Raw genomic sequence first — 12,713 nt, 5'->3', positions numbered from 1 at the left:
CTGCCAAGGCCTCCCTAACAGTAGATGACCGGCTTGCATAGGAACCACATCACACTTCACCTGGTCCTGGTACTTACCAATACAAAAGGAAACAACAACTTGCTCCGAGATTTTAAGCTCCGTCTCATCATTGAGCCACTTGAGCTTGTATGGCCTGGGGTGTGGCAACTTTGCTAGTCCTAACTTCTCAACAAGGTACCTGCTGGCCACGTTAGTGCAAGAGCCACCATCAATAATTAGACTACATACCTTGCCTTCCACGCTACATCTAGTATGGAAGATGTTCTCTCGTTGGACGGTTTCTGGATCAAAGAGAGCACTGAGAGCTCGTCTGACCACCAGTAGCTCACCAGTTTCAGCATAATCCACTATCTCGTCTCCTAAGTCAGCCATCTCTACATCGGCCTCGTCTTGGGACTCATACTCGCCGTCTGCCTTAAGGATCATGACACGCTTGTTCGGACAGTCCCTGGCGTAGTGCCCCTTCCCCTGACATTTGAAACAAGTAATATCACGAGTTCTTTGAGCTTGTGTTTGTCCCTTACCTGGTTCGGATGAACCTGGTTTGGACTGGTCGGTTTGGCTCTTCTTAAACCGGTTTTCCACTTCAATGGATTTGTTCTTCTCAGTCCCCTTGGATCCGGATGAAGCCCATGGCGTCTTGTTCCTGGCACTAGAGGCGTTCTTCCTTTTAATGTGCTGCTCGGCCTGTATGGCATAGTGGAGGAGATCATTGAAGTTGACGTAGGTCTGCCTCTCCACCTTGCGAGCGATACGGTCTTGAAGGCCTTCTAGGAACTGAGCCATCATAACCTCTTTGGTCTCGCGCGTCCTGAGCTTGTTCTTGAGAGCCTCAAACTCCTCAAAGTACTCCTCTACGGACCTAGTACCCTGAGACAACTTACGAAAACGTTTTAGTAAGTCCCGCTGATAGTATGAGGGAATATACCTTGCACGGAGCTTAGCGCGCATCTCATCCCAAGTCTCGATCCTATAGACTCTGCCAACCTCGGCTACTTCCCTGTCCCACCAGGTTAGGGCATTGTCCGTCAGTTGGGCTGCGGCTAAAGCGATCTTCTTGGCCTCGGTATAGCGGTAGTACTCAAAGATGTACTCCATGCGCCTCTCCCATTCGATGTAGGCGTCCGGGTCAACCTTTCCAGCAAAGGTTGGAGGAGTAAGTTTGAGATCCTTGCCTCCCTGCCAAGCTACTTCATCGTCTCTGAATCTCCTTCGGACCGGGCTTGCATCGCCTTGGACCCGATACTCCCGTCGGTTCCCACGTCCGGCTCGTTCACGCCGCGGCTCTTCTGGTTCGGTACGGTCAGTGTCCGAGTTGTCCTCACTGGATTGGGACTGTTGTTCTTCCGGAATGGGTTGGTTTCTCCTCCTTGGCCGTGGAGCATTAGCTCTATCCCTTCCTGCTATCTGAGCCAGCTGCTCAGTCACAGTAGCCAGGGCGGCTTGGAGTTCAGCATGGTTAGCCATCAGCTGAGCATTGATCTCGGCTTGTGTTGGTGCACCATTTAGGTCTCCCATGGTTTTGTCCTGCGACAAGAGAGAAAGAAAAGGGTGATTTGCAAAGAATCTGTAGAAGAAGAATAAGGATATTTATCTATGATATGCAATGAATGTAAGTTTTCCTTTTTTTTTTTTTTGTTAAAAATCGAAAAGTAAAAATAGGAAAATGCAATCTTTCTTTTTTTTTTTTTAAATATGGAAAAACTTGAAGTGCAAACCAAGAAAATTAAATGCAATTAAATGGGAAATCCGATCAAAAAGGAAAGTGAAAATCGATGGATGCTAAAAACATAATACTAGAACGAAAGATGCACAAAAACGGATCAAAAGGTATGCAGGAAAGAAAACAAGTTGAAGAACCAAACAAATAACAAAAGTAGCAATGATAGGATACAACCGAAGGTGTAGGAGCTTTGAGCTCTGATACCAAAATGATACAGGCCAAGAATCAGACTGCACGGACGGACGGTCTGAGGTTCGAGAACTCGGACCGGACAGGACGGACGGACGGCTATGGGACGGCTAGACGGACGCGATGGAGTGGGAGATGGCCGATCTGGTTCCTGAAACAAAAGGATGCTATTTTTATGAGTTTTTATGAATCAAAATAATGAACAGAAAGTAAACAATATGATTAATGAAGAACAGAAGCAAATATGACTCTTTATGGATTTTTATAATGAATGGAAAAATCTAAAACTATATGACGCAAGATAAAACAAAATAAAAGAAGGATAGAAGTATGGGGGATGGATCCTTGTTGCTGGATGTGTATCTCTCTCAACAAGAACAGTGGATGGAGGTGGATAGCTATAGGATTTGGCTTGCTGGATGTGTATCACTCTCAAGGCAAATCGGTGGATGGAATGGAGGTGAAGAATCGCCACAAGCTTGGTGGTTTGAAGCTTGATAAGATTCGGCTGCTCTCTCTTGTTTCTCACAGAAAAAGAGACTTAGGGTTTTAGGTTTGCAAAGGCAAAAATTATTTCATAAAAGACTTAGGCAAAAATCGCCAACTTAATGGAGTTATATAGGGTTTATCCCTTATGAGACTCAAAGATAAAAGGCCTTAAACAAGCTGGCCGAAAATGAGGCTGAAACATTAGCCCAAAGTCTTAACCAAATAAATTAAAATAAACCAGACATCTGGTTGTCGGTTTGAGAAGGCCTAGACCAAGGCTAATAGTATGCTTGCATGTTGCCTCATTAAAACCTTACCAAGAAAACCCAATGGGAAAAAACCTGGTGAGGAAAAAGAGTACAACACATGCTACTCCCCTTGGTGGTTGGCTAGATCTCAGAACCGGGAAGAGGTGGAGTGGATGAAATGGAAACTGAGTCTGGACCAAGCTCGGATGTGGAAATGATAAGTCCGGCTTGGTTAAGTCTGAACTGGATCGGGTCGGCCGCGTCCTGAACCTCCTTTGGGCCGGCTTGATCTTGAATCTTCAACTGGGCCATCTTCTCAATCAGCAGCTGGTCCTGGTCAGTCTGTCCATCTTGATCAAGGATATGCTGGACAGCTTTGGTGAAACCTTCTCGCAAGGCCCTGGTTCCACTTCGGGTAGTCGGACCGCGCCTAACTACGGGAACCTCTACTTGGATGGCCTCATCAGCTATCTTGATGTTGAAAGCTGAAGAGTTAAGTGGAAAGGAGAATGATTTGTATTTGGAAGTGAAAGCTCTAAGTATTGGATACCATTGCCGCAGCAGCCGAGTATGCAGACGCTTTAGAACATTTTTAAGGACCCATTGAACTGAGATAATACATACACCATAGAGCGAAATACAGAACATCGTCTAGTCATAGGAACCATATCGGATAGCACCCTATAGTTCGTTGAGTTGTGGGAACCTACAGCAAGTAGCTTTGGAGTTTACTAAGAGCGATTGACCTTACAGTAATACCAGATTCTGATATCAAAGAAAAATATTCAGAAGACAACATTACGAGCTGGTAATGGACATTACCAGTTGTAGAAGTGTGTCTTTGGATCAACTGATGCGCAACATTTTCCTGTGAAGTGGATGTACGATGCGCAAGTGTATTAAGATAAGCACGCGGTAGTGATGATCGAAGACACAATATTCTATTCCACCAGAGGAGTGTGATGGTACTTGGGAGTAGCTTGTTAAGTTTCGTGAGATGAAGTGCTCGCTAAGTTAATCAACGGAGATGTGGTTGGGTACCACGCGACGGTGAAGGAAGAGATCATGGGACAAGTTTATTGGTCGCAATGGGCATTATAGTGGGCAGCAAACAGATTTATCAGAATTCGAAGAGGAATTGCCATGAGTAAGGATAAAGAGGGTTTTAATGGAGCTTTGCAGTTGAGACTTGTTAGTTGAGAACGGTGGGGTGTGAGGCCGTATATGATTGATGCAAGAGTTGTATGTGTCAAAATGGAAATGGAATATGATAACAATATATTTTATTGTTGGGTCGCCAAGGACATGGCAATCAACATATGTGGTGTACATGTGTGTTGAGCTTAGAGAGGAAGTTGGTTAATGGAGCTGACATTAGTTGAATCCATGCAAGACATTAGCTACGACTCAGGTAAATGGATATCCTCTATGAGAATTGTATGAACAACCATGTTGAATTCCTTATGTTGGACCAAAGTGGGGGAGATCAGAATCTCGAGCCTGAGATGATTCATGAAACCGCTTAGTAGTTTTAATTGTTGATGATGAGCTGCTTTATGAAAGGATAGAAGAGGTACATGACCATCAGAAAATTACGTCGACAAGAGTGGTGGGGATATGGAGATGCATATGAGATGAAAGCAATCTAAGGATGAGAACGTTGTTGGAGAATCGATGTGGGATTTAAGAGGACGTTGGATCTCCGTGAGGAATATGGAACCTGGTCTTTTGCATGAACCATTAGATTTCAAAGGACGAGTTGTTTACCCATTTGGGTTCGGAATGTTAAGAGTTGGAGTATCGACACACGGAATTCGGGGACGAATTCCATTCAAGTGGGGGAGAATTATAACGGCCCGGTTCCTAGCCCAAGAAGTTTCATAAAGAAATGGGCTTCTCTACGGCCCATTTGACAAAAACCTAGGGTTCCCTTCTTATTTTCCTATAAAATGAGTTGCAGCCCCCTTCTTTTGTCTCATCACAAATCTGAAGCGAAGCTCTGCAGAGAATTTCTGGAGGCCAAAAACCCTAGCCGTCGACCTCTCTTCCTCCTGCGCCGTCTCTCTTCTTCTCTCTCTCCTTCTCCGTGATCTCTCTCCTCTCTCCCTCCTCCTCGCCGGTGCCGTGTGGTGGTGGTGGTGGTGGTTGCAGCCGATTGGCGGTGGTGGTCAGATCTCGCCGCTCTCTTGTTTCCTTGTTCAAGATCTGTTCAGATCTCCTCTCCCTTGTCTCTTGTTTCTAGATCCAGATCCAGATCTAGGCTAAGGTGGAGTGTCTCAAACCCAACTTTCTCTCATGATTCTGTATACTCCTTTATGTTGGAGTTAGGTTTGATTAGACCCTGTTTGAGAGCTAGGATGATAGAACATGGTTATTACTAGGTTGATAGATGAATGGATCATGATGCATAAGAACCCTCATACTGTTAAATGGGACTTAGTGAACTGAATTGAGTTGTGGTGGTGATGATTGATTGGTGATTGATGCTTGTATGTTGGATGTGTAGTCCCATGTGTTGTTGTGATTAAAGCTAGGATGCTAGAGAGAAATGAATGCTAAGCTGATAAATGAGTAATGATTGTTAATGTTATTGAAGTAGAACTTGAGTGCGATGTGTATTGTGTGTGACACCGATAACGGGTGGCGTCTAGTGAATGAGTCCAAGTACAAGTCCAAATGAAAAGGAAAGTAAATGAGAATGGGAAGGGATAAGTGAAAATGATAAGGATGTGAAAGAATAAGTAAAAGTATGAAAGAATAATGTTACGGTTAAGCATGGGTGGGGAAGCATATAGAGTCTAAGGAAAGTATGTGTGGCAGTAGTTCTCGCAGGTATCCATAGGAGATGTGGCGAATCCACATGAATATGGGGTAGAAGCCTAGTGGGAGCTACCCACTATGATAAGAAACGAAGTGCCAACCGCGAGAGGCGGGATATAAAAACGTGCATCATGGTTGGGTAACGGAGAGTTAAAGGTGTCATATGATCGAGTCGGTCTGGTATGATGAGTTGGTTAAGTCTAGGGTTTAACGTGTGTGGCAATGAGTGAGATCATTGTATTGATTGTTCACTAGGTTGCTAGAAATGTATGGAATTGAAGGTGGACAATTAGTGATGACAATATGAAATGATGTTAAGATACATTACCTGATTGTAGTGGCTAGTCAGTCCTAGTTCTCGCATAGAATAGTATAGAGTGTCATGCGGACAGGCTGGTCTAGAGTCACTTTACTGAGTACCTTGTTGCTCACTCCTCCATTTCCATTTCCCTGTGCGCAGGACTGTAATTAGTAGAAGTATATGGATGTGGGTGTGACGGTATTTTAAAGAAGGTTATGCGCCCGTCGACTCTCGGGACCAGTAGCAGGACACATAGGGTTGTCTAAATGAGTAGACACGTGTCCATAACGCCCCTTCGATAACCCCGGTCGGACGCCGGGGGATCGGGCCGTTACAGGAAGGACTTGGAGTCATGCAGACGACGTCGTGTTAAGAGAAAGGTACGACAGCCGAACTTGTTTTCCTTACAGGAAAAAACCAACGTTCAATGGAGGAAGAAGAGGAGAGAGTGGTGCAGCAGCTGCAGCGAAATGTTTGAAGCTCATATTGCTCCATAACTCTCAATATGGCCACTTTCACTGATGATGCATCTATCATCATCCACTGTTGTTCTTTCTTTTCAAGTAAGCCAAATCAATTCAACTCGCTTACACAAGAATAACATGGAATACGTTTTAGAATGATGACATTTTCATATTATTGCGACTTTTTATGATTGTGGAATTGCATTTTGTCATCCAACTATAACGATTTTCATTCCCACTAAAATTAGAATATCGGGGTTTATCCAACGATGTGCTTGAATTTAGACCACCTGCACTAGTTTGCGAATGTGCTTTGAAATATTGACTGAGTTACTGTTAAGGTGGTAATGACTCTTCAAAACATGAAAGCATATTTATATCTGAAGGGCCATTTTTATTTAACATAAATATAAGCTCATCATGAGTCAGTCAATCCAGATGTTAGCATTTGAACAATGCAACATATTCCACCCATGGTGGCTCGAAATTATGCGACACGTATTGTTTTGATTTGATAACAAATAAAATGACAAGAGTTGGAAAACTGAATGTTTTTTGAAATATAGATGGAAGGAAACAACAATAGCCGTCAGAAAAGACATCATCGTTCATGTACTAATCAACAATTAACCTGTCATTTCCGGAAAGTATTAATATGTTTGTGATTTCACGCAGAAAGAGATGTGGTCAGTTCTCCATATTACTAGATTTGATTAGCAAAGATCATTGTGATCAACTATAAATAAATGGTTATTTCCACTTTTTCTTAGTTTAGGATTTTGATGTAATATCATAGACACTACGGTTCGAGGCTCCCACCCACCACTCTTGATGGGTATAATCATTCTTGCCCACTTTGTCCGAACAACTACTCCTTTATTGTTAGTTTCTCAAATCTCAAAATCCTAATTGGTTTTGAACTCTTCTCCTACTTGCTAGTAGCTATCTCTTTTTTCCATTTCAGTTTTGATCAACGCTCATCCGTTGTTTTATAGGTTTCAAATTTTAAATATATATACTGTTAATATACAAAATAAATTTCAATATTAACCTAGATTGAACTGGATAGTAGAGACTTATGTTTAAATTCAACGACTATAACATTAAAAAAAGGCAATTTTCTCAATTACTCATTTTTAAGTTTTTGTCACAAAATAGTTCTAAAAATAATTAAAATAGCTTCTTTTTTTTTTGAAAATTTTAATTTTTTTGAAAAAATTTCAACCCTTTAGCTCTAAACCCTAAGTCTAGATTAGTTAACTCTAAGGTATAAATGTATTTTTAACCTTTAATAAAAAACCTTTTGGTCATTTTCCTCATTGATTGCTATTTTTGTGACAAAATTTTTTAAAAACGACTTAACATTTTGAGGAATTTTTCTTTAAAAACGACTACAATACAATTTATATTTGCTTTCTTAAACAAGGTTTACATCTTGATTAACAATTCATTTAGTGTAACACTCTTTTTAATAGAAAAATTATATGTTTGTCCAACAATAATTGTAGTAATCTAAAATTATTCATAAAATGAAATCGGTAAAAGAAAATAAACACAAAACGTAGTTGGAAGAGAACCTCGTACAAGGTTATCCGACAACTGGTGTTAGTTGCTTTTAATATATATTTGATCACAAATTAAGGGAACTTTTTACATCGTTAAAATACGTCAGTATGAAAAGTGAAAGTCAGTCACTCTGTTGATGTTTTTTTTTTGGTATAACGGTAAATTGTATATAAATTTAAAATTTTGACAGGAATTGCGGAAAAAGTAAGAAGACAGAAAAACTAAAAAGAAAAGACTCCAAATAAAGGTTGTGTTATAACATAATCAAAGAGCATGTAATTAAAAAGATATGAAGAAATCGAGAAAAAATCATGCGCCTTAACAACTTAATTAGAAGATATTTTATGTGGAAACACCGATCCCAAGCATCAAACTCAGAAATTTGTGTTGTTGCCAAAGATCCAATAAATTGAATCCTCATCTTAGTTGCCACGAGCACCTCCGAAAAAGCCACGCTCAAAAGCTTTAATGTAGAGAGTACTTATAGGTTCTCCGAAAACTAACACAAAAACGAAACCAGAATAACAACCAAAAATACGTGAGAATTTATGGACAATTAGAGAGCTGCCTCCAACCGCCATCCTCTGACAAAAGCAGCCACAATAATTGTCTCCACAAAAGAAAAAATAGTCCCTAAAACCAGGATCACTGCCTCTATTCCACACCGGTTCACCACTGGAGCTTCGAGGGGACTCACTCCTCTCGTAGAAGAACTGCTATAATTTTTGTCCAAAAAGTCGTAAACTAAAACAAGCAACGGAAGATGCAAATGGGCCACACCGGATCTAGCAGAGATCTAAGAATTAAACGGAAATCAAGAAACTGAGATAGGAGCTCTGAAATCCACTTCCTTTGAAGCAAACACATAGCCTCGCCATGTGAGCCCTCACCGCTGGAACCCAAACCATAGAGATCTGGCCAAGCCGCAAACCCATGCTTAAGAAGATACAAGCGGAAAAGACAATAGCCACCAATATGGGGTGAATCGTCCAAATTCATTCACCGCACCTTCACCTGAATCAGGACAGTCCTCACATCCCTGACACCAAGCAAAAATCTGCGACACAGAAAACAAATGAGCTACCATCTCAACCCAAAGGAGGAGAATACCAGAAAGGCACATGAACAACAGGTGAACCACCAACTGCCACACGCCGCACCACCCAGAGTTGCCGCACATGCTGCTAGAAAACTGTCTCGAAGCTTTGTCGTCTCATCTTCCTTGTTGAGAACTGAGAAAACAAGGTAGATGCCGAAAGAAGGAGGATGTAGTGGGCTTCTTTGGAGGTGACGATGAGCATCCATCGCTAGAAAAGAAACCATTGCCACTGGAAAGAAAAGCGGTTGCGTAAGAGTTGGGAGAGAAACTGAAAGATAGGGCGAACTTTTCCTTTTAGTCTCTTTTCTATGTTGATGTTGAGAAGAGACTAAAAGTTTATTGACACCACAAACATTCACTCCATTGATGTTGACACTATCTTTACTAGTTGAAATACAGTTTGTTGAGAAATGATAATCCTGGTATACATTTAGGCTTTAGCAATGCCCTTTTCCTTCTTCTCTGCATTAATATATAAGAAGGATATACTGGTTTCATGAACAAGATTTAGAGTGCATAGATTGTTGTTTCCAACTACATCATCCATTAAAGCTGTACAAAATTAAACAGACAGTAGTCCTCCTCCTCCTGTGTTCACCCTAGGGAGAAGAAGTGGAAATGTGTAGTTTTGTAGAATGAATTAGAACCATGGCTGACTAAGGGACTGAGAATTGGAGGGTCTGTTTCGTATTTAACTTGAGAACAAATTAACATGTGATGTGGTTTATAATCATTATTACTGTATGGAAAATCTGATAGAGGCATGTTTGTTTGTGTTTTGACAGATAAACACACTGTTTTCGCTTTGCTACTTAATAGTAAAATGGAAGAGAGCTGAGCTCAGGCATTGTGCAAGGCTTGCTCGTTCCAAGCAGGAATAGATGATGATGAGAGAGAGAGAGAGTCTCTCAAGTCTCTCCCCAGAATCTTTCTTACACATCCCTCATTCTCACATTTAATTTATGTGTTCTATTATATATTTCTGTTTCGAAATGATTTGAACTGGATCAAACAGAACCAAGCCCAGTTTATTCTATTTCGGTTTGGTTAAAGTCTTGAAACCCCAAAGTCTGAAATCGAAGGGGAGAACCACCCTAGTTGGGGGAGGGGAGGGGAATTTAAATCTACAAAATTGACTAACTGATTTCGTATCGAAATAATGTGTGGAAATCCTTAACCGTTAGATTTAATTTAATTGGTTTTGAATATTATTTTATTATACAAGTAGCCGTTACGAGTAATAAATAGATGATATAGGGCATTCTTCAACGGCCTCCTCTCTTCTTTTTTTTCGGTTTTCAAAAATCAAAACTCGTCCACATCGCCAAGAGTAATATAGATTGTAATCTCTTCATCTCCTTTCGTCCTAATATCTCTCAAAGAAGAGAAACCACCGATGGAGAAGCACCAAGTGCGGGAGAAGAGGATCCCCGTGTTCAGTGTACTGAAGAAGGGTGCGATTCTCAAGAACATCTTCGTCGTCAACAGTCGCGATCTCTCTTCTCACGGCAAGGATGACGCCGAGGTTAAGGAGATTCTGCTCGTCGGCCGCCATCCAGACTGCGATATTCTGCTCACGCACCCTAGTATCAGCAGATATCACTTGTAAATTCGCTCTCTTCCCTCTCGCCAGAAACTCTTCCTCACCGATCTATCCTCTGGTACTCCCCTCTTCCAGAAATTTTTGGCATCAGATATTATTAGATTGTTTCTCATCGATTTTTTGTTCCCTTGGATATAGTGCATGGGACAGGGGTTGCGGATCAGAAATTTGAGCCAGATGCTTGTGTTGAGGTGAAGGAAGGTGATGTCATTAGGATCGGTGGTTCAACAAGGATCTACAGTCTGCACTGGATTCCCCTGAGCCGTGCCTATGATATCGATGTATCACCGCTCCATGCATCTACAAAAGATAATAAAATAAAAAAATCCTTGGTTTTCAACTTTGGCCTTCAAGTGGTGCATGAACGAAACAAACCTTCCTGCCAGGTGGAGGTTCTTCACAATTCAAGATTTTTTTTGGAAATTTAAAAAGTGATTTCACCTTTTTACCGAAAATCCAATAATTTTTCCTAACAAAAATTAAACTAGAACGGTGAAGTGCATACTAAACACTCTTTTATCACTAGACCAAGAGATTGTTGGTTCACTGTTTACGTTTTTCCTTCGTTTTATTAAAATATAATTATTGAAATATACTCTATATGTTTTATAAAGAATATCATTTTAGTTTTTTTTTTCCTTTCGTTTTAATAAAATGTCATTCTATATTCTCAACTTAAATTTTACATTAAATCTCTTTTTTACCCTTTTAAATAATCAATATATATATATATTTAGTTAAATCAATTTATTTAAATAATTGTATAATAAATAAAGGTAGATTAGTATATTTTGTTAATTTTTAATTTGTGTGAAATGTGTCTAAGTGACACTTATTATAAAATCGAGAAAGTATTTTGTTTATATTAATTATATATATTTGACAAAAACTATTGGAGAGAAATATAATATATTTTTATTAAAAGGCGATCATTACTAACCAAAAGTATCTTATATGCTATTTTAGAAGCATTACAATATTTGAAATAATTATGTGTCATCAACACAATGATTCTTATAATACTTAGAGAAATATGTTAATTCATCTAAACATATAATAGGTTTTTTATCATACAAAATATTATAAAAATATTTATAGTTTATATATTATATAAATAATTAAATTAAGTTGTTAAATATAAAAAAAGGCTATAGTTGTTGGGATATTAATCTAGGAAATCATTCCTCCTACTACTTAAAGCAGGACGCCTGTTTTTTCTCCTGATTAAACGAATTCTGGCCTCTATATCGTGTGTTTTCTAATCTCCGAGTAAAATGAAAAAAGCTTATACTAAAAGTAGATCTTTCCATATTTTAGGATATAAAATGATAATCTAAATTTCAACTACAAAAAAACTATAAAAGAGACTCATAAACTCTATAAGAGGGGGATCAACTATGGAACACTTCGACTATAGAAACATGTAGATAAACTAGGATTTCTGGACCAATACATTGTACTCATGCTCTATTGATCAATAAAACATAACTTTTGGTCTATTTTCTCTTTTACCACACAATTTCATGATTCTATAGTATCACAATGAACCCTACTTTAATAATAGTTATAATCTAATATTAAACAAAAATTTCCTATAAAGTTTTATAAAATAGATTAAATTTAAAAATTTAAAATAAATAGAATTAATATATATATATGTTTATATTTACTATAAATGAAAAACTATAAAAACTACAAAATACTATCAGCTATACCAAAAAAAATCGGATTTTGAATTAAAAAGTATATTTTAGCTATCTCATAAAAATAAAAAACTTATAAATAAAATAAAAATATATTTCATCTACAAAATGAGTTAAGATGAAATTGTTAATACATTATTAGGTGTTACAAAAAATTAATTTTTAAATAAAAAATAAATATATATTTTCCATTAAGTTAACAATTTATAAAAAATAATTCTACGACGATTAATAATGGACATGTTGAATAATTTAACTTTTTAAACCAATGTAAGGAAGATGTTGAATTAAAAGAAATGCATGTGCATTTTGCTGGTTTTGACGAAAAAGTGTAATTTTACAGAAAATATGTTTGAAAATAATTATAATTTCATGACATTTAGTTTAGGGCAATTGTCAATAATAACACCTTTGAAGTTTATGTCTCAAAAATAGCACTAGAAGGAGAAAGTCACAAAAATAACATTCATTAAAGGGTAAAATATCT

This window comes from Brassica napus, chromosome A9 (assembly GCF_020379485.1).
Source record: "Brassica napus cultivar Da-Ae chromosome A9, Da-Ae, whole genome shotgun sequence".
In the NCBI taxonomy this organism is placed as follows: domain Eukaryota; kingdom Viridiplantae; phylum Streptophyta; class Magnoliopsida; order Brassicales; family Brassicaceae; genus Brassica; species Brassica napus.
Note: the sequence above shows the minus strand (reverse complement) of the source record.